This window comes from Ambystoma mexicanum, chromosome 11 (genome assembly GCF_040938575.1).
Source record: "Ambystoma mexicanum isolate Mex_15411 chromosome 11, UKY_AmexF1_1, whole genome shotgun sequence".
Taxonomy (NCBI): Eukaryota; Metazoa; Chordata; class Amphibia; order Caudata; family Ambystomatidae; genus Ambystoma; species Ambystoma mexicanum.
This window is the reverse complement of record NC_090934.1, coordinates 1,213,129,289-1,213,146,841: the sequence shown is the minus strand read 5'-3', so window position 1 is coordinate 1,213,146,841 and position 17,553 is coordinate 1,213,129,289. Positions and strand designations below refer to the sequence as shown.

The 17,553-nt window shown below is 40.7% G+C and overlaps 1 protein-coding gene across 3 annotated transcripts in view; it reads right to left on the bottom strand.

The window, feature by feature from the left end:
* Positions 1–17,553, bottom strand: part of LINGO1 (leucine rich repeat and Ig domain containing 1) — a 6,683,609-nt gene that overhangs the window by 833,258 nt on the left and 5,832,798 nt on the right. For all 3 annotated transcript variants that reach the window (XM_069624566.1, XM_069624565.1, XM_069624568.1), the window contains one exon: positions 1,594–1,669. The gene's annotated coding sequence lies outside the window, so the exon portion shown is untranslated. The remainder of the gene's footprint in view (positions 1–1,593; positions 1,670–17,553) is intronic.

The following is a 17,553-nucleotide window of genomic DNA, read 5'->3' as shown; positions in this document are numbered from 1 at the left end:
CGGCGTCCGCCCACCCAACCCGGCATCCCCTGCAACAACAGATCTTTCGTTTTACGATTGATTTATACTCTATTCAAAACACTGCCCCTGTCGAAAATTATTGGAAATCTAGAAAAAGTGGAGAAGGTACTCATTTAGATCTTCCTATTGATGTCCAACCTAACACGACATTTATGATTGATGTTAAACTATTGTATGCATTTTCATTTTGGAATGGTTTGTTTAAAAAGAAAACTATTCGCAAAGTAACATATCTGATTTAATTAAATTCAAGGGGAAAAGGGAAAGGCCTGATGTTTCGATGAAGCACAGTCTTTTTAACAAACCTTTTCCTTTCCGTTGCACAGTCTCTGGGACTTTCTGTTGGAGATGGCGAATAAGCCCAAGTGGTTAGTAGCTGTGTTCATATGAACAACAAACGGAGACACCGTTGAGTCAGAAAAGGATGGAAAGGAGGCAAATATGATAAGCCAATAACCAGAAACAATTCCCAGCCTTCTGCACTAGCCACTTGAACTCGGATCCCCAGCCTTCTTCATTCAAAGGACACTCTGATGCTCGCCCTCCTCAAACTCCTTGCTGATCAAACAATCACAGTGCCTAAAATACTTGCTTGCGTATCCATCGGTTAAGCCCATGATCACCCACTTTTCAGTCTGCACCAAGGTCAGCTTGTTCTGTGTGCTTCCCAACACCTGCAAAGGATCTTTACCATGGTCTTCCAAAACTTTCACCAAATCCTGGGGAACCATCCTTGGATGCCAGGCTTAAGAAACTCCTGCTGCTGTGTCTGAATGATCTCCACTACCAGAGAACCACCCACCAACCGTTCCATGTCCCTTTGCCGACACCAGTTTGTTCAAAAAAATTACTTTGAAAAAACTCATTGAATTTGTATTTTTTTCATTGTTAATTTGGGGGGATCCTCCACCCCTAAATCCTCCATTCCCGGTATTATAACCCTTCCCCAACACCCTCCCAGTCCCATTTCAACCCCTTACCCCCTATATATTTTGATGAGTTTTTTCAAAGTGATTTCTTTGTAGAACATTACTTGGAAAAAACTGATGTCGATGAAACAATGCAACACCCCCAATGACAGCCATGGGGTAGTCCCATCATCACCCATGTCGGAATCTCCGCTCCTCTGTGATGACCACCCTGGAAATGGAAATATAGCTCTTTTTTTCTAGTCACTTATCTTGGTTGCCCGCAGCACTCTTTCTAGAGCATTTCATAGTGAGATCATACAATGTTTCGTGTAAAAAATGCTTAATGTTGCTTAATGTGCCACCACAGTTCAAGGGGTCAACAGAAGACCAAAAACCCAACTCATGTGAGGTTCGAACAAACCAAATGTATTCTTATCATAAAGAGATTTGAAATCATGTATAGAACAAGCAGATGGATGTTTTCTCGTTTATAATCAGTGTGGGTTGATGACAAATGAAACAAGTGAGAGGAATGTTAAAGAAAAGAAAAAAAAAACATATTGCGGCCGTGATCCTATGCTACGATTAAAGGTTCGATTTCGCAACAGCTCATATTCAAAAGGGGACACTTTCGGAACAAAACTCATCCAATATCACTTACAGTTATGTTCTTGTTATGCTGTGTTATTGAGCTTTGTACCATGCATCATCGCTATTTTCATGTTCTCCAGGTGGATCTGAAAGGAAAAAAATGGGGGTGGTTAGGGGAGTAGAGTGAAAAAACACTTGTTATGCGGAACTGTTGGTGCGTGCAGATCCTGGAGCAATTGGCGTCTGTGTGGGTGTGCTCTCTAGGTGGATTGTGATTTGCACCCCAGAGGGGTGTGGTTTTCAGATTGAAGACATGGGGGTGTTCTGGATTATAAATTGATTGGATAGGTGTAGCATTGTGACCATATTAGTGTGAGTTGAGGGTTTTCTCTAGCCATTTGCGTTGGTGACTTGTGAGCATAGGTTGAGTGAGAATTAGATGAAACAAGAAGTTGTTAGTAGGCGTATTACTTGCAAGTGAAGTTAATGTGATGTGCTTGGGTTTTTCGTTGGTCTTGGTGATGCAAAAACCTTTGAGAGAGGGTTCAGGTTCGTGAGTTTCTGGGTTCGATTATGTTTCAAGCTAGGTGAAAAATGTCAGATACATGATATTTGGACGAATTAATCTGGTTGAATCCCATTTGGCCAATTTTATTTTTACCTATCATGTATTATTAACCGCAAAACGAGAAGGAAGACTCCCTGCACACTTCCTCACCTTCCCCGTCACTCTTTCTTTCTTTATACCTAACTCCAACACACTACCTATCTTTTTGCAGTAAATAAAAATACATACGAAAATTGTGGTAAAATGGGACCAGTTTGGTATTTGACCAAATTGGGCAATTACAAAATGTTAAGTTCCAAGCTACTAGCCAGCCATAAAAAGTCCCATTTCCACTGCAGTTCGCCACATACACACAGCACACTATTTCTTGCTTGCCAAGAGTCATTTATTGAAGCCAATATAGGCTGAAAAGTTGTAGTTTTAATAGGCTGTATTCATTGATGGTCATAGATCCTGTTACTTCTTTCTGTCTGTACTGTGATGAAGTTCCTTGCCTACTAAGGTGTAGGCCGGTGTGGTGACCATGGGGGTGGGTGCAGCGAGCCACTAAGTAATGCAGCGTCCAGGGTGGTATGGAGAGAATATCATGGTCCAGACTACCACCTACTGACCACAAAGCAGAGACTTACAGATGTTGCTGATGATGGAGTATGTCCCTTTAAGAAACTTGTACAGTGTAGGCTTATCAACATCGCGGAAAGCATGCAAGATGCTGGCTACACCAAGACATTTAATTCCAAAATAGAGATTCCTCAAGTTAATGCAGACGAAAACCCTGTCAGTGCACATGAGCCCCTCATGCAGATAACACTGTTAGTATCAGCAGTGGCTCGTGAGTGGGTGCAACTTTCAGTGTACATTACTCCGTACCTCTCCACTGCCGTGCTGCAGCCACAACCCACATTTTCAAGATGTGACTCACCTTAGCTATTAGCTCGCCCATGGATGTGCGATTAGAGGAACAAAAATTGTAGTTTGGAAACCCACAAACCTGAAAGATTGGAAGCTCTGCAAGGGAGGGCCAGGCCATACAAGAGAGGTGGAGTTTGGCAGAAGGGTGTGGGAGTTGGCAGAGGGCAGAGGTGCAGAGAACGAGTAATTTGGAGGCAAAAGGAGAGGAGGAAGCTGGAGGTCATGGGTGGTGTAGTGGGAGTGGAACAGAGATTTGCTACACCTGGAGCAGGTGATCCCAGGTGATGAATAGTTGGTGAAATAGTATGAATGAGAGGTGGTGAGGCAGATGGAGGAAAATGTGAGGTTAGAAGATGACAAGATCGTGGACGAGGAGGAGGAGGAGGAAAAGAAACAAACGAGGGAGTGTTGGGGAGAGATCCGGAGGGAGAAGTGCTTGAATATCCAGAGGAGGCAGATGTTCAACATGCAGAGGGATAAGTAGTGAGATATCAGGAAAGAGAAATTATGAGCCGTGAGGAGAAGGAGTGGGAGCTAGAGCAAGGGGTGATGGTGAGAAACCCGGGGGAGGAGAGGCAGGAGGGAGAGGTGGTGATACATTTAAGAGAGAGTAGCTGTGCCTGGTGGATCAGAATGGAAGAGGGAAAGAAAGAGGAAAAGGCATGCAGAAAAGTGTGTGGAAGTGGCAGGCCAACCAGACAGTGGAGGGAGGGGCAATAGCAGAAGTGAAGGTGCAGTCAGAATGCCATTAGGAATGTGATTGTCCTTCTATGGCAAGGAGATCGAGAGAGGTGAGGTGTTGGGGAGCAGAGACAGCAAACTTTATACCACACTCAATTTGTTGAACAGTTCTGGTGGTCCAGCCCTTTGTGGAAACTCTAGAGTTGTGTCCATTGGCAACCATTCCAGCCCCTGCCTAGTCCTTATAAGGGGGTGATCTCAGCCTTGTTAACCAGATGGGTGGGCGTATCAAGGAAGCCAAGAGAACCAGCAAGGAAAAAAGAACGGAGACCAATAACCAAAGAAAGAACTGCAGGAGGGAGCCCAGATTGCAAGACGTTATGATCCTCGAAATTTTGCTTATTTTGAAACCTGCCTGGAAATCACACCTTGTTATTTTGTTTCCCTGGTTTGTTAACGAGGGGTGGATGAAAGTTAAAACCTGGGTACTTTTTCCAGAAAATTCACTCACTGAATCAAAAACCCTAATTGCATTTGGCAGGCCCTTAAGAGCTCCCTGTGCTTTTCTTTCTAAGATAAGGGAAAGAATGGAAGTGGTGGAAGTATATCTGTAAATGTATGAGACACAGTTCTAGCCTACCCCTGGGAACCCAAAGTTAGGTGTTGGATGGGGCCAGGCGCCTTGCAGTGATTAATCCTGTGGAGTCATCAGTGACGTCCAGCCTTACATCTCCTCCCATGTGGCCAGAGGATGGCAGTTTCCACCTGATTCATCCTGGGGGTGGTATTATAAAGGAGGATCACATGGGAGGAGATGGCTGTCGGGGAGATGTGGTGACCCCATCAGGTGGGACACAGTATTCTTCCCTTATAAATGAGGAAGACAGTATAATTCCTAAATTCTCGATGGTATGTTGTCACTATTCCAAACATTCCAGTTACAAAACCCCAAAGACCCTTCCTAACAGACATCCTGGGCAGAATAACATTCACACCTCAAATATACAAAACTCACATTTAACATCCTTTGTTTTTGTTCTAAACAAAAATTCTGAACAAAATCAAATTAGAAGTCCTATAAATCCAACTCCCATAACGCCTCAAGTGCTGAGACGAGGAAGATGAAGAAGAACTTAGAATGGATTGAAAGAAACCCTAAGCTAAATACGCAGACTAGTTGTTACAATGACGTCAGGTGAACGGGATATTTAAAAAAGGTTTGCACTTTCAATCGAGAGTCAGAGAGAAGAGAAGCAGAGCGTGAAAAGTGGGAAGCAAAACCACAGGTGCAGGCATGCGCACTGCAATGGACTGCGCTGAAGGAGGCAGATGGTTTCAAGCTGCAACTTGTCATCATTACTTACCGGAGTGGCAGGAAATCAAGGGAAGCATGGCAGGCACTGGGGACAATTCGCTAAGGTACCGCCAGCAGCAGCGAAGCTGTCAAGCATGTGGTCGTGCCAAGCAACAGCAACTTCACTTGCAAGTGAATGCGGAGCCACCAGGAGAGCTGTAAGAGAGTCTGCAAAGCGGGAGACACCATCCACGAGTTAGAACTTTGCCGCAGCAACGTGCCACAGGTCGGAAACTCAATCAGACACCGGTGAGTTAGCCCAGTGATGGTGGGAACCCCGGGGCCTAAGAATAGGCACATGAACAGTTAAAAGTTCATTTTGAATACCGACTAAGTAAAATAGAAAGACAGAATTTGCACAACTCCTCATGCATGAGATGTCAATATTGAGAAAGTTGGAGCAAATGTTATCACAAGCAGAAGTTGGAAGACCGAATTTACACAAGTCTCCATATCTGACAGGGCAATATAGGGAAAGTAAGTTGGAGCAAGTATTGCCACAAACAACTGAATACTGGTGAAGAAGTTACAATACAGAACTTGAACAAGTCTCCATAAATTAAATGTCAGTATGGAGAAAGTTGGAACAAGTAGCATCTAATGCCAATGAAGAATGGACAGTGCAGGAGTACAACTGTACTATATTGAAAGACAAAGAGAACATTGAAAGAATTCTTGATAAACAAAGTACATCAGCGAGTGAGCCTTTGTGGAAAAGATACCTGGCAGGAGAGTATATCAGGGGATCTACAAAACCCAGAGGGGGATTTCTGGCAGGGGAGTATACCAGGAGATCCACTTAAAGTGTATAAACGAAAAAACATTGTGAAAAGATACCGTGCATGAGAGTATACCAGGGGATCTAAAGAATCTACTGAAGAAATTCTGGCATGGGAGTATGCCGGGAAGTTATCCTTGAATTGATATTAAAGAGACACTTTTGCCATCCTTGAAACAGCTGTTTAAGATATACTTTTGCCAGCTTTGACAGGTTGTATGGGAGTATTGTTTGAAAAATGAAATGTTTGCCATCCCTCCTGAAATAATCCAGCTGAAGAGAACTATCCTCTAAATCCAAGGACGTCTCCCTGGAAGAAACAATTTTGCTGGATTTTTCTAATTGCTTTACATTTGAAATATTTTTGACTAAATCTAAATCAGAGACAATTTTCCTTACACATCTTAGTTGTTCATTTCTATTGTGAGGGTTAGATATGTTTTGGAAACAAGGACAGTTTATGTCATTTTTATGTCAAGACACAGACTGATCGTTTGTTTTAGTTTCCTAGGCAGGGAAACTCTCTTTAGGATAGGGACAGAGAGGCCTTTATCCAACCCTTTCTTTTTATAAAAATGGCTGATGTTGAAAACATTACCACTTTGTGTCGGCCTCTGATTTCTGACTCCTCATGCTGCCCAATGTAGAGCATCCTGGACACAAAGGAGATATATGGGGGGTGCCCAGGATCACAGCAGCTGGGTTCTTTCACTGAGGCAGTCACAGAACTACTCATAATCCTACCACCCCTCACCATACCACCATAGGGGAAGGGGAATAAATAACCTTTAAGGATACCCCTTCCCATAAGTTGAGCGCTCTCAGACATTGAAGCACTCTGGCCATATTAAAACACCCAGTATAGAAAAAGAAGCCTCTCCCTTTAAGGGGCCAACTCTGCAACATTTCAAACTCCCAGATGAGGGAGGCATACGTTCTTTCTTTGACGCTGATTCCGGTTCGATCATTTCACATTATGACTCACACATGCACAGCCCTGGGAAGCCCTGCCGTTACAAAGTTGTGATCCAACAAAGGGAAGCCGTCTTGTGCGGAATGTGATAGCAGAGAAACTAATAAATCTAATTTTCAGTGCAGTGCGGGATTTAAACTTGCACTTTTCCCATGAAGAAACAAACACAAACAGAAGAGAACTTCCCATGCTTACTAAGACATTTATTTTCTAACTCCACACTGACATGGTAGGAGAGCAGGGGGACACAGACACACACAGGCAATGACAATAGGGCCTCCATGTGGACAAACGTAGACTCTATACCGGTGCATGGCCCTTGTAGAATCGAAAATGGTGGCAGGCCTGAACATATCCCCGGGACAGACCACTTCCAAGTCCCTCTAGTCACCACAATTCAAATCCCAGTTGCGTAACAGAACAGCCTTCAGTACACAGGTGAGCACAACCTTCAGTACACAGGTGTTCCCAATAGCATTAAGCACACCCAATGGTAGGAGAGACCATGTTAAAAACAAAATTGCCAGATGAGTCTGGCAGTGAGGGTTACTCAAGTAGGAGTACGGGGAAGATGTATGGTGGAGAGTGGCAGGGGAGAAGATTACTGAAAGAGAGCAGTGGGAGAGAGCTGGTGCTTGGAGGCAGAGTTTGTAGGAGGTTCAAATGAGAGAGAGGTGTCATCAGAGAGAAAAGAGGTGTTGTTTAGTGGAGGAGGCTGGAGAAGGAGAAAGTTCTCATTAATAATAATACTTTAATATGATACAGATTGAAAATAATTCAAACTTTTCAAATGACATACATTAAAATATACTCTTTAAAAGAAGACATAAATAAACATTAATACATATTTCCTTTGAAAACACAAACATACTCAGGAAAAAAGTGGAAAAAGCAATAATATATGGCTAATTATCCTTGCCTACAAATTAGCACATGCTTGGCCACTTATGCAAGAGTTATACATTTCTACAAAAGACACCATGCCTCAAAACCCATTAAATGTGTAAGAGATGTAAGACCTCTTCCTAATCAGAATAACTAAAATAATATTTTACCCACCCTATTGAGATGTTTCAAATCAAGGCGCCCAGAACTTTTTCAATCTGCAGCCACACATTATACAGCGCAATAAATAGATGCATGTTGGAAGCATTAGTGCAGTAGAGCCAGAATGAACTTTCACAAATGGTTTGAGGATCATGTACAAATTCCCCAAGATATTTAGAGATTGAGGAACCCAATGTATAACACTGTAGGGTATTTTGTGGAAATTTGGGGCCTGACGGTATTTTATTACCGCAGAAAAATAACTTAGCAATAATCACTCTTTGTATTCAGATTTGGCCATGTGCAACAATAATACAATGGACATGCATTATTTCAGCACCCAGACCTGCATATTTGGTATACGTGGTTGGTGGTATTTTGGTGAGCATAATTCCCTTGTTTTATTTGTGGCCCCAATGTCCAGAATCCCTTATCTTTGCTTAGATTTCTCGTGTGATCACTAGAGAGACCTCAGACCTGCATTCCAGGAATACCACATTTTCCAGTGATAGTGTTGGTGTGCCACCATGGGCGAACTCACTGACTTATTTACGACAGAGAGCTATATGTGGTAGTCTTGTGGTAATTTCCACTACCTTATATACGGTAGGGAGCTATGTTCAGAGAGTCTCTCTTCCCGTTGGCTCATGTACCTCCAACAAGCTATGCTACAGTCACTCACAATTATTCATACTGATTTTGACATGCACACATCTGTCTTAAAATGACCATTGCACTGTTTAAAAATCTCCCCACATCATCAGCATTGTAATGGTAAACAATAAACATCACCCGTCTGTTTTCAAATATTTTTCTGTATTATAAAAGTTGTATTTAAAAACGATCTCATTCTTTACAGAAATAAAATGGTACAGTCAAAGTATTGTCTGTGACACTCTGCAAAGAGAGTGGCGGAGAACAGAACTCAAATTGCAACATTAGCACTTGATTAAGACACGCACAGGAATCCTACACTGACTGCATATTACCGTAATGTAGGGTATTTTGTGGAGATTTGGGGCCTGACGGTATTTTATTACCGCCGAAAAATAACTTAGCAATAATCACTCTTTGTATTCAGATTTGGCCATGTGCAACAATAATACAATGGACATGCATTATTTCAGCACCCAGACCTGCATATTTGGTATACGTGGTTGGTGGTATTTTGGTGAGCATAATTCCCTTGTTTTATTTGTGGCCCCAATGTCCAGAATCCCTTATCTTCGCTTAGATTTTTCGTGTGATCACTAGAGAGACCTCAGACCTGCATTCTAGAGATACCACAATTTCCAGTGATAGTGTTGGTGCGCCACCATGGGCAAACTCACTGACTTATTTACGACAGAGAGCTATATGTGGTAGTCTTGTGGTAATTTCCACTACCTTATATACGGTAGGGAGCTATGTTCAGAGAGTCTCTCTTCCCGTTGGCTCATGTACCTCCAACAAGTTATACTACAGTCACTCACAATTATTCATACTGATTCTGACATACACACATCTGTCTTAAAATGACCATTGCACTGTTTAAAAATCTCCCCACATCATTGGCATTGTAATGGTAAATAGAAAATAAACCACCCGTCTGTTTTCAAATATTTTCTGTATTATAAAAGTTGCATTTAGACATGATCTCATTCTTTACAGCAATAAAATGGAACAATCAAAGCATTTTCAATGACACACTGCAATTATAGTGGCGGAGAACAGAACTTAAATTGCAACATTATCACTTGATTAAGACACGCACGGGACTTTCATTTTTCTACACTGACTGCATACTTTCGTGCACACACACAGCTCCCCCAGTTAGGTAATTACCTTATCTGTTCAGAGGCTTCTCTCTGTGAATGTGGCTCTCTTGGCTTAATTCCCGCAAAAAGGAACGCTTGCCTTCTCAAGCCGGGGTCATTGCCTGGAATTCTCAGCTTTTTCAGATAGGACTGCCTCTGCCAGTGGAAAGGTAATTCTTTCAGCTTTCCCCAGTCTCGACTGCAGCAGGACACCCCCACAGCCAGGTCTTCTCCCCAGTAGTGCAGAAAGATGTCCCCTGTCTTTTTCCCTGCTACTGCCCACTAAAACTTTCCTCTCAGCCCTCTTTATGACGTGTCCCAATGAAATCCATCATCTCTCATCCTCCTACTCTTCAACAATAGCTTCGCTTATACATTTGCAATTGTTGCAAATCTGACTTCCTCCTTCCTGCCGTTACTGTGCACAACAACACAGATAATCAGGCAGAGAAGAGAAGAAAAAAATCTCTCATTTAAATGGTTTTCAAAGTATGCCTAATTCTGCAGTAGAGAACACATTTTATTAGTGGGTTATATTAAAATAAGGTTTTATTAGTCAGGTTAATGGTTAATAGGTTAGCTGTTAATTTTCAAATGTGTCTCTAGCAATATAGGCATTTCAGGTGAAAAATAGTGTGCATTTTTAAATGAGCACGTGTGCTTTTAACTGTAAAAATAGATTTGCATCTTATATGTTAAAATCGTTTTTTACTGAATAGTCTGTCTTTCCTTGTTAATCTGCTAACCCATATAGCAATGCACCGCACCCTTGTGGTGGTGGTGCTAAAAAAATGTTTGTGCTACTTGTGCAGTATTGCTGTACTGTGTACTGTAACACGCCAAATATCCTTACATATACCCTCCTTTTGTTTTTAGAACTTGGCTATAATCCAAGCCAATTCCTAAAAACAACTTGTTCTATTTTTTTTTACAATATAGCAATCCAACAAAATGAATATTCATGTGCATCAATGAAAATTTGCAATCAACATTTCATCTGAGTCCATCAATTCATAAAATGTTCCACATTTGCCTTCTCAGTGGAAGTGGCATTACTTTAAGTTTAAATTTTCCAAGTCAATTAAAAACAATGAAATAAAACAACTAACTAAAACAAATAAGTAATATAACAAGTTAAAATAAATAATTAAAATAATAAATACGTGGAACTTCATATGCCGGAACTTTTGCTTTGTCTCTTTTGGTATGTCCCGACCAGCGATGTTATTCGGTTCATTCGAGTACTCTTTCATCTTGGCAATCTTGAATCCACAGTATTCATCTCTTTTGGCATTCCGGTTATTTTGTCTTCACCTCCACCTGGATGCAGGCATCTTTTGGTCTTCATCCAGGGGACTCCAGGACTCCATCGTCTCCCGTGGCCTCTGATCCCGGAACCTCCGACCAAATAATGTTAATTGTCTAAATCAAAATAGAAAATAAACAGATTAAGTACATAGCACAATACTAACTTCATCCTTTTGCCAAAAATAAAACATGCTTGGTAAAAATACTTCGTTTTTTTTTTCTTTTTTCTGAAATTAAACACAAGTTAAAAGAAAACAAACACATATAAAACAGCATTCAATATTTAATACACTTTCTCTCTGCACACCAACCACGAGCTTCCGTTATATGTGCATTTATTTATTTATTTATTTATTTATTTATTTATTTATATTATATTTTCACATATATTACAGTGTTTATGTGCCATCATTACAATCAACTTTTTTTTAACTTCTTTGTCACTGCCTCCTGATCACACCCATTTATTTTCTCAAGGGACTCTATCCGTTTCCACATGCTCAAGCTGCCTGATCTCATGTCTGGGATGGCATGGTTTGATTTGATTTACATGGACAAACTGCTCTATTGCTGTTTCACCTTCATTTTTCAAAATTTTATACACTACAGGAGAGACTTTATCTATAATTCGAAATGGCCCCTGCCAGGCTGCCAGAAATTTAGAATTTTTCTGTTTACTTTTTCCAAAATGAAACTTGTACACCTGATCCCCTACATTGTATTCCTTTACTGATGTCTTTTTGTCATAATATGACTTAGCACTGTCAGCAGCTCTTTCCAGATTTCTCTGCACAAAAGCAAATGCATGTTGCAAATGCCTCCTCAGTTCATCAATATATTCATGAACTGTGGATGCACTCACTAGAGTTTGCTCATGTGTTCTGTATAGTAGGTGTTGTGGTAACACCATTTTCCTACCTGTTAAGACCTCATGGGGGCTAACACCTGTTGCTTTGGCAGGAGTCGACCTGATTGCCATCAAAACCAATGGTAAACGCAAATCCCAGCTGGAACCTGCTTCTGCCACAAATTTCTTTAAAATATCCACAACAGACCTATTGCTTCTTTCAACTGTACCTGAAGACGCCGCCCGATATGCGATATGTAGTTTCCTTTTCACACCTAGTATTTGCCATACCTTACTCATTAGAGTACTTGTGAAATGACTTCCTCTGTCTGACTCAATTCTTTGTGGCAACCCAAACCTTGAGAACACATGGTTCACCAGCAATGTGGCTGCTGTTTGCGCACTACAATCTGGTGCGGGAATGCACTCAATCCACTTTGACATCAAACATACCACACTCAAAATATAGCGGTGTCCCCTGCTTGACCTTTTTAAAGGACCTACATAGTCTATTTGCAAATCTGACCATGGGAGAGTTAGGCCTCTTTTCATCAATGGTGCTCTATGCATTGGTGAAGCAGGTTTAAATTGGGCGCATACTAGACATCCTCTAGTATATAATTCCACATCTTGGGACATATGTGGCCAGTAAGCATAATCTTTTAGTATTTCTAATGTCTTTTGTGAACCTCTATGGCCTGCAGTTATGGCATCGTGTGCATGGTGTAGCATTAGTCCTCTGAATGAAAGGGGTACTACCCACTGTATTTGCCCTGTTATGGACTCTCTAATCATGAGTCCATCCTGTAATCTAATTCGTGTTTTGTTCTTTAATAACACCCTCAACTCTTCTTTTCCCATACAATCATTTTCTGTTAAAGGATTTTGTTCAGGATCTATCAAATGATTATAATAGATTCCTAAAATTTGATCATTCTTTTGTGCCTCAATCAAATCTTGGTCTGGCGTGTCATGACTCCACTGCACCACCGTTTGATCTACCTCCTTTGGTGCTTTAGAACGTGTGACTGCATCAATTTGTATTTCACCCATTAAATAATCAATAGGTAGCAATTCTCCCATCACAGCCCCAATCTTAGCCAGATGGTCTGCCTTATCATTTCCCTCCTTATCCTCTCCTGGTGTTTTTAAATGCCCACGAATTTTTCTCCAGTATATTGTTAAATTATTTTCTGACACCAATTTGTCTATGGCTTGTATCATTTTTCCATGTTTAAGTGGCTTTTTGTTGTATGTAACCATGCCTCTTGCTTTCCAACCAGGCAAATATTCCACAAAGCTATTCCGTGCATAGTCAGAATCAGTCACCAGGACAATTTCACTGAACTTTTTATCAACTGCAGTAGCAATTGCTTTATAGATGGCTGCCAATTCCGCCACCTGACTACTCCTATCTCCAATCCTCATCCCTATACTAGGAACGCCTTCACATTTCAACCAGACATTTCCTATTCCTGCCACTAATTGTTTATTACTGTCATTTTCAATGTGAAAAGCACAACCATCCACATATACAGTTGGCAAATTCTTGCATGTTTTTTCATCAAAAGCTTTGTGTGGTGATTGTTCGAATTCCTGTAAACTAGCTTCCACATCCATTTCATTTGTTATTTGTCCAGCTGCACAGTCATGTAAGTCAGCTAACCCTTGAGCAATTGGGCTCTTTTTATTTTGTCCATATCTTACTTCTACGGGAAAACCTTGTAATGCCAGCGTCCATGAAGTGATTCTGGATTGCGCTAGATTGCCTGATCTAATTCTTTTACTCTCTAAAAATTGCAAAGGTTGATGATTTGTTTCAATAATCACCTTTTCTCCCTGAACAATGGGGCGGAAATGTTGTAGCGCCCACACAGTGGTTAATAGGGCCTTTTCGCATTCATTAAATTTCATTTCAACTTGGGAAAATGCCTTACTTGCATATGCAATGGTTTTGTGATTCAAATCGTGTTTTTGTGATAACACTGCTGACATACAATGTTCAGAAAAGCCTATTTCTATAAAGAAATCCCTGTCCTTTATGGGGTATGCTAAACATGGTGCCTTTACAAGACATTCCTTCAATCTAGCCACTGCATCAGACTGCTCTCTTTCCCATCTCCAGGGAGTATTTAGTTTAAGCAGTTTAGTCAATGGTTGAGTGATTTCTGCATAATTCTCAATGAACTTTCTGTTATAGCCTGTCATCCCTAATAAACTTTTTACTCCTTTCACATTTTTAGGATCTTTTAATCTTTGTATGGCCTCTATTTTCTTCCTTTGTGGATTTAGCCCATGTTCAGTCACTTCATGCCCTAGAAAGTTCACTTTTTTCTTGCACCATTGTGCTTTTTGCAAAGATACTTTGGCGCCTGCTTTCTGCAATTGGCCAAGCACATGTCTTATTTCATCAAAATGGCTTTTAAGGTTTTCATTTTTTATCAAGACATCATCCACATAAACTATTGTCCCTCTTTCCGCTGCATCCGGCATGGCCTTTCTCAAAAATATGCCAAATTCACTCCCACTATTGATGTACCCGAACGGAGCTCTAAGCCAGGCATATTGAGTCCTGTCAAATGTAAAGGAAAATAGGTGTTGTATCTCCTCTGCCAATGGCACACACCAATATCCAGATGTGAGATCTAACGTGGTAAATACATTTGAACCATGTATCTGAGCTAGGCCCTGATCAATGAATGGTAGTGGCCATCTAGATACTGGTACTCTTTTATTTAACTCTCTTAAGTCTGCACACAGCCGCCATTGACCATTTGGCTTTAACACACCTAAAATAGGCGTATTGGATGTGCTATGAATGGGCCTAATTATTCCCCGTGATTCCAAATTTTTAATAATCTCTGCCAATGATTCTAAACATGCCAGCGGTAGTCTATACTGGCGTACAAACACTGGATTTCTGCTACAACCTTCTGGTAGTGTGGCCACATGTAAATCAGTTAAACCACAATCATAAGCATCTTTTGCAAATACATCCTTAAACTCCATAAATATTTCCCTCAGATTGCGTCGATCCTCATCGCTGTTACATGCATCCGCTAAGGAGATCTGCTCTTCTACCATTCTGGAAAATTCTGGAAACTCTTCTGGTAAAGGAATCTCAGCGCTTTCCTCTAACTGTGTGGCTGTGTCTTTTTGTAGAGCTGCCACTTTCAAATATTTTGGCATATCAGCTTCCACTTCAATGGGCTGATTTCCTGTTTCATTTTCATTTAAATTAAATATTATGCAATCCTCTTGATGGCAGCACACTGTCTCATTTGAATCATAAGGATACACAGAGTGAATTTTAAATATTCCTTTGGGCTGAGAGTCCAGGTGTTCTGGCAACTCGCCCTTGGCATCTACATATTTTTCAGGAATATTCCCAATCACCATGTTATTTAAATCTGCCGTATAATGTGATTTTTGTATGGCCATTCCTAATGGGGAGTTTTCCTCTAAATGAACGTCCTGACAACCTTTATTATTTACCATGATTTTTACAGATCCCTCACCAATGTCTACCAATGGAATGTATTCATAATCCAGGCCTTGCTGTTTTATGGATTCATTCATGCATACAAATGCATCAGAGCCTTTCATCTGCTGTCCATTTTTGCATTTCAGTGTTATTGCAAACTGTTTTGTAAATGCAGGAACAATAGTATTTTTCCTCATTTGTAATTCGACTGCATAAGGAACTAGTTGTGCACAATGATAAGCCCTTCTTTTGTCTTCAAATTCAGGCGCCGGACCACCTAGGCGTGACCATATTTTTTGATTAAGGAAATCTAACACCATACACATTCTGTGCATGATGTCATTGCCCATGTAAAATTCATTTTGTGCTCCACTCACTATCCATACATTATGGTAAATTTTTTTCTGCCCAATACTAATTTTAAGCATGCATCTGCCTGTAATTCGGTTTTCAAAATCTGGACTGTCCAACCCAGAAACATATTGGTTTTTAATCCTAAATTTCGGGATTTCTTCCCTCTCCATAATTTTTTGCAACAATTTCTCATTAATGAAACTCCTTTCATGTTCAAGCGCTAAAGTGGCTTTTATTGTTTTAAGATAATCATTTATACCAACGTGAACCCATGGTTGCTCATCTTCCATGTGTATCTCTGCCAGAGTGGTAATGTGTTTTTCTGAATCTGTTTTAGGAACAATATTCTGTTTGCATGTATTCTCTTTTAAGTAGAAACGTAATGTGTACTCATCTATGGCAGTCTGCCAATCTTTCCTTGGGTCCAAGTATATTTGTACAGGTAGTTTTTCATTGTCGCTCTGATCTTTGTCTTGACACATTAATATAACAGTGACACTAGGTATGCAGCTATTCTGGAGATATACCTCCACAGCATCATTTGTTTTGGCAACGGTGTGACATTCTTTTATATTGCTGTTTTGTGATTTTAGTTTCTTAGGCCTCAATGGTTTTTTGGTTAATGACCACAGCACTCCATTCACCCCATCTATGAGAGGAGACAATCTTTTCAGGCAATCTGTCCCCATCAGAAATGGAATTTCACAAATAGATGTGATCAATACCTCTTGTTTCATTCTGTGCTTTCCTATTTTTATGTCAACCTCAGTTACACCTATGATGGGCACCTCCTCCCCATTAAAGTTATGCACTGGGCCTTGATTTGCCTTCACTGTGATCTGACTCTGTGGAGGCCTCCCTTCATTGATACTCTTTACCAGCTCCTCTGACATAATTGTGGCCTGTGCGCCAGTGTCAATCATAGCAAAGGTGTCGCATTTTTCTTCTACAGTGATGGGTGCATAATATCTGTCCTCAACTTCCTCTAATACACATAAGAAATGTGAATTCTTACTGATTTCAGGGCTCACCTTTCTCAGGTCTTTTTCACTTTTGGTTAAGCACATTGGTAAATGAAAGGACATTTTTCCCTCCTTTTTACCCATTTCTGTGCGCGATATTTTATTCATTTCTCCATGTTCAAAGGTTTTTTGGAGTGTGGCCACCGTTCGCCCATCCATCTGGGTAACATCAGAGACCACATTACAACCTTCCAACTGAACATGTGTAACAACATCATTCAGCAATTCGTCATTTTTTAATTCTGTGCATTTGTGATCATTTAGTGTAATACCAGCCCTTTCAGCCTCTTCAAAAATATGTGGCTCAAAGAATTTTTCAGGTGATTGACTTGTACCCTCCTTGTGAGTATTTCCTTTTTCTGTCTGTGTTTGGTCATTGTTTTGCTTGCCCAGGGAAGGAGCTATGGCATCCCCACTTACTCCCTGTTCACTGGTATTCCCCATGCATGAGTCATTTTTCTTAAACCTGTCCCTTTGTTCTTTTGGAATTCCTAATGTTTCTTTTTCATTTGTGCAAATCTTTACTGTTTTATTTAGCTCTAAGTTAAACCGTACCTCTTTTTTAGAAGTATTTACACTTTCCATCACAATTTCATTTACTGGTACTTTCATTTTTAATCCATTAGTCATCTCAGAGTCGTTATGCAAAGTTATATCAGAGCAATCTGTCATTTTGGCACTGCAGTTATCATGAGTACTTAGTCACTTTTCGGAAGCCCCCCGGTCATTGCTATGGCCATCAGCCCCCTCTTTGGAAGGTTGTTTTTGCGCTGTATAGAGCTTTCCTATTTGCTCAGCTAATATTTTCACTTGGGCCTCAAGGCATTGGAACCTTTCCACCTCTCTAGGATCCTCTTTCTGTGGCCTAGGTCGATATTGGTTGTTTTCCCCCTGATTGGATCTATT